General features: G+C 46.5%; 1 long non-coding RNA gene across 3 annotated transcripts; it reads left to right on the top strand.

The window, feature by feature from the left end:
- The first annotated feature begins 3,442 nt into the window (after positions 1–3,442).
- Positions 3,443–8,565, top strand: LOC133368516 (uncharacterized). 3 transcript variants are annotated; one of them, XR_009758662.1, is made up of 3 exons: positions 3,443–3,476; positions 3,720–3,964; positions 8,148–8,565. It is a non-coding gene; the product is annotated as an uncharacterized LOC133368516 (long non-coding RNA). The 3 variants fall into 3 exon arrangements; XR_009758664.1 differs by having other exon boundaries at positions 3,447–3,472; positions 3,813–3,964; XR_009758663.1 differs by having other exon boundaries at positions 3,450–3,476; positions 3,752–3,964.
- The last annotated feature ends 3,082 nt before the right edge of the window (positions 8,566–11,647 follow it).

Here is an 11,647-nt window from a genome sequence, read left to right as displayed (position 1 = left end):
GCAGAAAAAGTTACATTAAATTGATTTGATCACATAGGTTTATTTCCTGGTGACCTGACCTTTCACATTCCAGTGGCTCAGTGAATAAAAGCCGGTTTAAGCTGGAAACGTTCCTTCCTCCCTGTTTCTTGTATCATACCCAAAACCAATACCTCGCATATAGTTGCAAAGTGTATCTTGAAAGAAATGTTAAAGTTTCCCTAGTGCCTCATAAAACCTTGACATGCAAGTCTTTGAAATGCAAGCCTGGCATATTAAGGCTGTCACCATTCAAGGGGCGCCTGGTTGCAAATGGTGCCCCATCCCATGTCTATCTTTTGTCTCTGGCTACAGAGTGCTTATCTCAAGGACATGTAAATTATGCAGACCCAAGTCTGAAAGCATTTCCTATGTCCCTGCTAATGTTCCTCCCCTGCACTCCTTCACCTCCTTTTCTATGACGCTGCTCCCCAATATTGTAACCTCTGGGGTAAAGCTATATATTCTCTGTTTTATCAATAAACAGGGTTCCCATTCTGAAGGCTTTGAGCTGTAAGTAGTGGGACCCCTTTGCAAAGGATTTCTGTGTTGTTTTTAATTGATCTCTGGTAGTGGGTCTTTTTGCACTCAACTCCCGCACCCCTCCTGGGTGGATGTGAGCTGGGGTAGACAGAGACAGCTCGCGTGTCTGGTTTGGACCTAACAAAACCTTCCCTCGACCCAGAAAACTTTAACAATTATAGGCCGGTAGCAAATATCCCATTCCGGGGCAAGGTCCTGGAACGAGTGGTTGCGGATCAGCTCCAGACACTCTTGGATGAGACCGATTATCTGGATCCATTTCAATCGGGTTTCAGGCTCGGTTTTGGCACCGAGACAGCCTTGGTCGCCCTGTATGATGACCTTTGTCAGGAGAAAGACAGGGGGAGTGTAACTCTGTTGATTCTCCTTGATTTATCAGCGGCCTTTGATACCATCGACCATGGTATCCTTCTGGGGAGACTCGCCGATTTGGGAGTTGGAGGTACTGCTTGGCAGTGGTTCTCCTCCTACTTGGCGGGTCGCCTCCAGAAGGTAGTGCATGGGGAGTATTGCTCGGCACCCTGGATCCTCCAGTATGGAGTTCCGCAGCGGTCAGTTCTATCCCCCATGCTTTTTAACATCTACATGAAGCCACTGGGTATAGTCATCAGGAGTTTTGGAGTGTATTGTCACCAGTATGCTGATGACACACAACTCTACTTCTCCTTTTCATCTTTTTCAGGTGAGGCTGTTGATGTGCCTGGCGGCGACAATGGACTGGATGAGAGCTAACAAACTGAGGCTCAATCCAGACAAGACTAAAATGCTTTTAGTGGGTGGTTCTTCTGATCAGATGATGGATGTTCGACCTGTCCTGGATGGGGTTGCACTCCCCCTGAAGGAGCAGGTTCGTAGCTTGGGCGTTCTTTTCAAACCATCCTTGTCACTTGAGGCTCAGGTAGCCTCGGTGGCACGGAATGCTTTCTACCAACTTCGGTTGGTGGCCCAGCTACGCCCCTATCTGGACAGAGACAACCTTGCTTCAGTTGTACATGCTCTGGTAACCTCTAAATTAGATTACTGTAATGCGCTCTACGTGGGGCTGCCTTTGAAGACGGTTCGGAAACTGCAGCTCGTGCAAAATGCAGCGGCCAGATTGTTAACAGGGACCAGGCGGTCCGAACATATAACACCGATTCTGGCCCGCTTGCACTGGCTGCCTATATGTTTCCGGGCCCAATTCAAGGTGCTGGTTTTAACCTATAAAGCCTTACACGGCCTGGGACCACAATACCTGATGGAACGCCTCTCCCGATATGAACCTACCCGTACATTTCGTTCAACATCGAAGGCCCTCCTCCGGACGCCTACTCAGAGGGAAGCTCGGAGGGTAGCAACAAGAAAAAGGGCCTTCTCAGTGGTGGCCCCCGAACTATGGAACGATCTCCCCCTTGAAGTATGCCTGGCGCCAACGTTATTATCTTTTTGGCGCCAGGTTAAAACCTTCCTCTTCTCTCAGGCATTTTAATTTAATTATGTCACATTATAACATCTTCGTATTTTTATATTTAACACTTTTAGTATTTTTAATATATTAGTTTTTTAATATTTCGTATTTCTGTGTGTTTTGAATTATATATGTGGTTTTAATTGTATATTGATGTTTTATTCTGTTGTGAACCGCCCAGAGAGCTTCGGCTATGGGGCGGTACAGAAATTTAATAAATAAATACATTAATTAATAAATCCTCTCATTTATACCTTCAGCCACTCAAACGCTCAGCCAATCATCATACAGCATTCTCCAGCATTCTAACCCATGTACTCCCCCCTCTTACTCAATTCACTTACCATAGATCCCCATATAAACCCGCACTTACCAGATTTACAGCTTTTAACATAGAAGGACATCACAGCAGTCATCCTTCAAGATCCGCTCTTTCTTGAATGTTGTGATGCAGTTTTCCAACCAAGCAATGTTTACAAAAATGTCTATATGAGGAGGAAGTGTGCACCAGTGGGCTGCACCCTCCCTCCCTGAGTATATATGCACATTGTAGGCTTAGCAAGTCACCTGCTAGAAGGATCTAAGCAGGACATTTTGGGGTAATACCTTGACTGGCCAAAGGGTCCCTCCTTTTTTCCTACTTCACACTGTTGGATGAATTAGATTGGCATATGGGAGTGGTGCAGTTTGGTTGCTCTTTGGGGCAGAGAGTCTGTGCCGGTGTGGCAGTTGGAGAGAGAAAAACAAAGTCTACTGAGGCATTGTTGGGTTAAAGCACCAGCAGATCCCTAATGGGAGCCCCTGAACACTGGTTCAGCAGGGCCTGGCGGGCCATTTTGGGTCCACGCTCAAGGCTCACCTAGCAAGGCAGGAAGTTCTTCTACATCTTTGGGTGGGGAGCCACAGTCAGCAGCTGTATCACATGCCCAGTGGCCTAGAGAGAGGTTTACCTTTCAGAATTAGCTAATTCACGCCTCATGGCCAGTTAATTTAGTTAATTTGGCCAACAGTTCCCGCAAGTTGTTATATTAATAAATGTAACCTTATCCAGAGTTTGCATCTCATGAGTCTTCTTTGTGGGTGTGTGTACAAATGCTGATCTTGTAGATGCCAGACACTCCACTCCAACGGCGCCAAGGTCAGCTTATTTTTTGTTATAAGCGTCCACAGCATTGATCAAGACAGGGGAAATCATACCAAACACCAATTAACAGAAACAGGATGTCTTCCCAAATGAGGCAACTTGTACTCCATGAAAGAAAACCTCTTGGGTGTGGTTCACAAGACTCCCCGCAAGTCACAAACAGTTTGCCGAAGATCCAGTGATTACAGCAAGGCTGCATTCAACAATTAGCTCTTTTTTGCTGACTCTGGACGCTGACGTTCTGAATGAAACAGTATAAAAGGAGCCCTGAGATATTACAATAGCATCTCTTGGTGTTCAGCTGCTCCTTTTCATCTGCCGTATGTATCCTTTTCAGCTAAATATCTAGTGAATTTGGTAACAGGTGCCTCTGAGCATACAGTGAGTGGTGGCAACATCTGCCATTTCCAAAGATGGAGAATTACATTTTTGTATGTTTGTTGGTGTTCTTACTTTGATTCTTCTCTGTGTTACTACTCTTTCTGCAGAGAATCTGTCCTAAAAAATTATTTCTCTCATTATTCATTGTAGAAATCTGTGTCAAATTTATTTTCCTTAATTTCAAAGCCCTTTTATTGCGATGTCATATGATGGTGAAGATAGCCTCTTTTGTTTCAAACTGAAAGTTATGCTCTATTTCTATTTTGGGCACATTAACAGTTGAATCTAAAACTGCACTTTGATGTAAAATCAGACGGATTACAATACGTTGATACTTCAGCAATGACTCTAGCTGTTGGAAAAAACAAACTTGGCCTGCACAAGATGCATGTTTCAGCCTGCTATGCTTCAACTACTCCACTTAAGGAAAGGTGGGCGTGTTCAATTAATTTTGCTAGAATATATTTCACCTCCCATTCTTTTATCTTGTGCAAACTGAGACACTCCTAATGTCCATTGGAAATTATTATACAGAACAGTCAGTGCCATTATTCCACAATTGTTTATGGAGCTTTTTTTTTAGTGTTGCAAAGTGTTGCTGTAGTTCACAGATTCACAGAAACAGAAGCAAAAGAGAATGCTTTACTATAGAAAACTTCACTAAAATTGCAAAGTAAATCAATCATATTTAAAGTGACTATCTGAACAAAGTGCCAGGTGCTCCTCTGTGGGGAGGGAGTTTGAGTATGCCCACAGAGGATATCCTCTCCTGGTCCACCACCACCCTGAGGGCCTCCTCTGCTGATCTTAACACCTGACAGAGTCTGTAGGGGAGAAGGTGGTCTTTTAGGTGGGCTTGTGTTGTGCTTCACGCTAAAGTGGATTTTTCTTCTGTCCAACTCAACACTTGACTTCTGTGGGCTGAAAGTTGTCTGGTCTGACCTGTGACAAAACCCTAATATCAAACGGGAACAGCTGCAGCACGAGGGGACTGAGGAAGACCTGCCCTGGGAGTGAGTATCTGGTATCTGGGTGCTTGCTACTAGCTCCTTTGGGCTGCTGTCTGTCCAGACAGCTGAAGTCCCTGGTAAGTGGTGCAAGGACTGGGACCCCCTGCCTGGCCCTTGCTCCAGAGAGAGGCTGCAGTTAATCTCGCAGCCCCTTGCAACAGCTGCTGGCTGGACCAGGTGGCATAAAAGCACAGCTGCCCTTCGGGAGCCCCTTCGGGAGTCCCGAGGGTGAGGGCGCTACCCCTCTTCTAATACTTTTTCTTGGTTTTTTTTATTTGTTTCCTGTTAAACCAGTCTAGAGGAGATTGGTGGTGGGGAGGGCGTATGGTGCATGTGTAGTTCCTGCACAGGGTGGGAGCCTGTGCAGTGAACTGAATGAGAGGAGAAAGTCACCAGATGCCTTCAGAGTGAGAGTCTGTAACTGGCAGAAGGCTGGCCCTACCTGGGTGTGAGGGGGAGTAGACGGGCCCTGTGTGAAAACGTTTGAATGGGTGTGACTGTTCCCAATCCTCGCAGAGGCCTACTGGGATAATTTGCTCTGGCAGGCTTTGTTGGTGGGCTTGTGTTGGGCCCATATTAGGTGTTTAGGAGGAGTCTTAGTACGGAGGAACATGGGTGATGCCACCCCAGTTTCAGTGATTATGGGCAGAGGGAAATATAGCCATGGGGAGGTGGTGAATTACCCGAGAAGGCGAAGGCAAGGTTATCTGCACCTTGTTCCTTGCTGCCACTCCTCTCATGGTTTGGTTCCTCCTTGCTCATCTGCTGTGCCCACTGGCCTGTGTGTGTTGTTGTTTAACGCCAGATCTGTATATAATAAGACCACTCTCATCCATTATTTATTTATTTTATTTTATTCAATTTCTATACCGCCCACAGCCAACGGCTCTCTGGGCGGTGTACAACATAAATCCATGACTTGATTGTGGATGAAGGTGCCGATTTGGTGTGTATTACTGAGACCTGAGTGGGTGAGCTTGGAGGGGTTGATCTGACTCAGCTCTGCCCACCTGGATATTCGCTGCAGCACCAGCACATGCTGCAGGGACGGGGGGGAGGAGTTGCTGTGGTCTACAGAACTTCCATCTCTGTCACCAGGAAACCACTCTGTCTTGGAGCTGGCTGTGAGGGCCTGCACCTGGTGTCGGGCCGAGGAGACAGTAAACTAGGGTTGCTGCTGGTGTACCATCCACCCTGCTGCCCGGCAGCTTCTCTGACTGAGCTGGTGGAGGTCATCTCAGCTGTGGAGTTGGAGGAGCCCAGAACGATAGTCCTGGGTGATTTCAATGTCCATGCTGAGGCTGCCACTAGTGTTCCGGCTCGGACTTCATGGCCTCCATGATGACCATGGGGCGTCTCAACTTGTTACTAGCCCAACACATAGGGCAGGGCACACCCTCGACTTGGTTTTTGCTCCAGATGGAGGAAGGGGTGGTCTGGAGATAGCGGGGGTGGACGTCACCCCATTGTCATGGTTAGATCACTTCCTGGTGAAGTTTAGACTTATGGCTCCAATCCTTCCTTGCAGGGGTGGTGGACAGATTAAGATGGTCTGCCCCCGGAGCCTAATGGAATCCACTGGATTCCTGAATGCCCTGGGGGAGTTCCCAGTAGATAGAGCAGGTGACCCTGTTGAAGCCCTTGTCATGCTGTAGAACAGCGAGGCGCATCGGGCTCTCAACACGGTTGCCCCCGATCGCCCTCTCCGGCACTGTGGAGCCCAGCTTGCACCTTGGTACACCAGTGAGCTAAGGGCAATGAAACAGGCAACATCTGCTGCAACTTCTTGGGAACGGTTTCAGTTGATGCGGCCCAATGACGTGGACAAGGTGCTTGCAATGATGCGGCCAGCAGTGTGTCCTCTCGACCCTTGCCCTTCTTGGCTTATTAAAGCTTGCCGAGGGGGTCTGACCAAGTGGATCCAGGGTGTGGTCAACACATCATTGCGAGAGGGAGTGGTTCCAGCCACCTTGAAAGAGGCGGTGATTCAACCACTCCTGAAAAAGCCCACCCTGGACCCATTGGTATGCGACAACTACCGACTGGTTGCAAATGCCCCCTTCTTAGGGAAGGTGATTGAGAGGGATGTGGCGCAGCAACTGCAAATACTCTTGGATGAAACAGATTATCTTGACCCATCCCAGTCTGGGTTCAGGCCTGGCTATGGGACTGAATCGGCCTTGGTCGCCCTGATGGATGAGCTTTATCGGGAAAATGACAGGGGGAGTGCGACCCTGTTGTTCTTACTTGATCTCTCAAAGTCTTTTGGTACCATTGACCATGGTATCCTTCTGGGCTGACTTGGTGAGATGGGTATTGGAGGCACTGTTTGACAGTGGTTCTGATCCTATCTCCAGAGTCGTTCTCAGAGAATAGCATAGGGTGACTGTCTTTTGACCCCCTGGCAGCTGTGCTGTGGGGTGCCACAGGGTACCATCTTGTCCCCCATACTGTTTAACATCTATATGAAGCCCTTGGGAGCAGTCATCAGGAGCTTTGGGGCGAGGTGTCAGCAGTATGCTGATGATACCCAGCTCTATTTCTCCGTAACATCTGAATGGGGAGAGGCTGTGCAAGCCCTGGACTGCTGCCTGGATTCAGTGGTGTGCTGGATGAGGGCCAATAAACTGAGTCTGAATCCTAGCAAGACGGAGACGCTGTGGGTTGGTGGTTCCCGAGTTTGGATAATTGGTCAGTTGCCTGCTTTGGATGGGGTCGTACTCCGTCTGAAAGAAGAGGTCCGTAGCCTGGGGGTGCTCCTGGATCCATCTTTGTCGCTAGAGGCCCAGGTGACCTCCGTGGCTAGGAGTGCCTTTTACCAGCTTCGGCTGGTTAGACAGCTGCGGCCGTTTCTGGACCGGGATAGCCTGACCACTGTTGTCCACGCACTGGTAACCTCTAGGCTGGATTACTGTAATGTGCTCTATGTGGGGCTGCCCTTGAGGTTGGTCCGGAAGCTGCAGCTGGTGCAAAATGCGGGGGCGAGACTGGTCACTGGAGCAGGGTATCACCAACATGTCACCCCGCTGCTGAAAGAATTGCGCTGGCTGCCCATTTGCTACCGGCCAAGTTCAAGGTTCTAGTTTTGGGGTACAAAGCCCTATACAGCTCGGGACCAGGATACCTGAAAGACCGTCTTACCCCTTATATGCCCAGTCAATCACTGCGCTCTGCAGGTGAGGCCTCCTGCAGATACCATCTTATCAGGAGGTCCGTTCTGCACAATAGAGGGAACGGACCTTTAGTGTGGCAGCACCTACCCTGTGGAATTCTCTCCCTTTGAATATCAGGCAGGTGCCAGTCTGCATCTGTGTCAGAATTGTTTAATATGTTTTTTAATAATGTTTTCAACCCTTTTTAAAGGTTGTTTTTAAATGTTTTTAATGCTGTTTTGTTTTCATGTATTTTAAGACCTGTTTTTATGATGTTTTGGAGTGTTTTGATGCTTTGTTTGCCGCCCTGGGCTCCTGCTGGGAGGAAGGGCGGGATACAGATTGAATAAATAGATAAAAAAATAAATAAATATGTTATATAGTGAGGTTTTTTAAAACAAATATCATGAGCGTGGCCTGCCTTCACTCCTCTTCTGCATGTCTTCTTCTAGACTACCTTCCAGTAATTCCAACATGGCCATCTATTCAGTGCGAATATACACCATCCGACCCGGCCATTTCGAGGGCCCTCCCATCGTCTTCGGACCCATGACCGGGAGACCACCCTTCCTGCAAGAAGTCTACATCATCCCAGCCGGACCCACCCTTCCTGATAGCTAACTATTCAATCCATGCTCAGAGCTTGGAAGTAACTAGTTACAAGTAATGAATTACTTGTAATTTATTACTTTTTTGAGTAACAAGTGCGTAACTTCATTACATTTTGCTGGTAATAGAATGAGTAGTAACTTCATTACTTTGGAGGCGTAATGGTAATGTTTCCAGCATTACTTTTGCGCATTACTTGGGGGGGGAGCAGGGGAAGTCTTCTGCTCCTCTGATTTGTGAATAAAAACCATGTGCTTCAAATTGGGCTTCTGTGCAGCATTGTTCTTCCTTCATGCTCTGTGGGTGCTTAGGAGGCGATGAGGGAAGAGGTGGAGAGCGAGACTGGGTGGAGAAAACAATTGTTTAAAAATGGACAGGAGTGGCAGGAGAAAAGAGCTGGAGGCAATATATATATACAAAAAATATGTGTGTTGGGGTATCATCATTGCTGGGGGTGGGGTGAGGGGATGTGAGATTCTGTTATGCCATTCTGTTAATCTTATGGGGGGAAATTCTACTACCCTCTGTGTGTGTGCTTATTTTTAATGTTGTTTTAGGCTACATAGATGTGCAGCAGCCAAGGCCAGCACCTTGTAGGGATTTAAAAAGAAAAGTAACTGAAATGTAATTGTAGTGATTACTTTTGAGTAAAAGTAAAGTAATCAGTTACTTTCGGAGCAATTGTAATTGTAATGGTAATTACTCCTTTTGGGGGGCCATGTAACTGTAACTGTAATTTATTACTTTTTAAAACTAATCTTCCAAGCTCTGTCCATGCTACTTCTTCCCACGTAGAGCTCTCTTGCCATTTCATGGCCAGCCCTGCTGATGGAGAAAAGTGGATTTTTTCTATATTCACACATATAAAAATAGGTTATTATATTAGAAGGGTTGGGTTTATATAATAAAATCACAAGGAACTAAAAGAATTAAGTGAAAGGCCACAGGTCATGGGATCATAGGACCACATCCACGTCTGCCTGCCTTCAGCAATGTGGTAGCCTCAGGTGCCCTTAGACCGTAACCTGGGAAGCCAAGGCGATGCCCTCCAGATGGCATTGGACTACTATGCCCAGCATCCCTGACAGTTGCTGGCACAGCTTTTGGGGTTTGGGGCAACTTTGCTGAGGGATGTTTGTCAGGGGCTGAGCTCAGAGTAGGGATGCAATCATCAGTATATTTTGGTTCTCTTCATTTCTCTCCATATCTCATTGTTTGGAAATTCGGTTCTACATATTTCTGCCACAATTTGTGGGGTTTTTTCTTTTTAAAAAGTCCTCATGAAAATTCTTCACCATTGTAGTGCAAATGTATCCTAATATATACATTTTAGTATGTCCTCTTGACTAAGGTACACATTTTCTGCAAGCAATTTATCCTAATATGATGCATGTTTGTATGTCAGCTTCACCAATATTTTCACTTTGGGCACATTTCCCCTAATACATGCATTTCTGTAAACATTACTCGGTTGGAGAAGTGCATTGCAAAATTCAGATAAGTGTGAATTTCAAAGGATGGCTGCGTTTCAGTTCTAATGTTGTATCAGAAAGTTTGATCAATTCATCTTGAAAGGCAATCTGAATCGAATTTCTCCCCCAGACCAAGCCAAGAGGCATTCTTGGGCAAAGTAAGAGGGTGGCTGCGTTGCCTAGCACACCTCCTCTCAAAGCCCTCTCAAACCTGCCACCAACCCCCTCCCCACATATGAGTTTTCAGCCCCACTGGGAAGGTGGCAGATCACAGCTTTGGGGTACAAGTAATCTGGTGCCACACAGACTATAAAGACAAATGGCAGGTCAGTCAAAATTGACTTTATTTGTGAATCTAAAGATTAGAAAATACAATATATCTATAACAACAGCAAAAGTGCTCAAGGAACACACACACACACACACACACACAGAGAGAGAGAGAGAAACAGGGCTCCCTCCCTTGCTGTCCTGCCTCTTTCAAAAAGCGTTTGACAAGGTACCTCACCAAAGACTTCTGAGGAAGCTTAGCAGTCATGGAATAAGAGAAGAGGTCCTCTTGTGGATAAGGAATTGGTTAAGAAGCAGAAAGCAGAGAGTAGGAATAAACGGACAGTTCTCCCAATGGAGGGCTGTAGAAAGTGGAGTCCCTCAAGGATCGGTATTGGGACCTGTACTTTTCAACTTGATCATTAATGACCTAGAATTAGGAGTGAGCAGTGAAGTGGCCAAGTTTGCTGACGACACTAAATTGTTCAGGGTTGTTAAACCAAAAAGGGATTGTGAAGAGCTCCAAAAAGATCTCTCCAAACTGAGTGAATGGGTGGAAAAATGGCAAATGCAATTCAATATAAACAAGTGTAAAATTATGCATATGGGAGCAAAAAATCTGAATTTCACATATATGCTCATGGGGTCTGAACTGGCGGTGACTGACCAGGAGAGAGACCTCGGGGTTGTAGTGGACAGCACGATGAAAATGTCGACCCAGTGTGCAGCAGCTGTGAAAAAGGCAAATTCCATGCTAGCGATAATTAGGAAAGGTATTGAAAATAAAACAGCCAATATCATAATGCCGTTGTATAAATCTATGGTGCGGCCACATTTGGAATACTGTGTACAGTTCTGGTCGCCTCATCTCAAAAAGGATATTCTAGAGTTGGAAAAGGTTCAGAAGAGGGCAACCAGAATGATCAAGGGGATGGAGCGACTCCCTTACGAGGAAAGGTTGCAGCATTTGGGGCTTTTTAGTTTAGAGAAAAGGCGGGTCAGAGGAGACATGATAGAAGTGTATAAAATTATGCATGGCATTGAGAACGTGGATAGAAAAAAGTTCTTCTCCCTCTCTCATAATACTAGAACTTGTGGACATTCAAAGAAGCTGAATGTTGGAAGATTCAGGACAAACAAAAGGAAGTACTTCTTTACTCAGCGCATAGTTAAACTATGGAATTTGCTCCCACAAGATGCAGTAATGGCCACCAGCTTGGACGGCTTTAAAAGAAGATTAGACAAATTCATGGAGGACAGGGCTATCAATGGCTACTAGCCGTGATGGCTGTGCTGTGCCACCCTAGTCAGAGGCAGCATGCTTCTGAAAACCAGTTGCCGGAAGCCTCAGGAGGGGAGAGTGTTCTTGCACTCGGGTCCTGCTTGCGGGCTTCCCCCAGGCACCTGGTTGGCCACTGTGAGAACAGGATGCTGGACTAGATGGGCCACTGGCCTGATCCAGCAGGCTCTTCTTATGTTCTTGTGTTCTCTTATTCCAAATCTTCGATCTGCGGCTCTTCTGGGTGGGGAAGAAAGGAACAGAAGTTGGTCTTCCTTGTGGCTGCTTTATTTGACTTTGCATGGTCCAGACTCCATCCCTG

This window comes from Rhineura floridana, chromosome 12 (genome assembly GCF_030035675.1).
Source record: "Rhineura floridana isolate rRhiFlo1 chromosome 12, rRhiFlo1.hap2, whole genome shotgun sequence".
Classification (NCBI taxonomy): domain Eukaryota; kingdom Metazoa; phylum Chordata; class Lepidosauria; order Squamata; family Rhineuridae; genus Rhineura; species Rhineura floridana.
The sequence above is the reverse complement of the archived record's forward strand: the minus strand, read 5'-3'. Positions and strand labels throughout refer to the sequence as shown.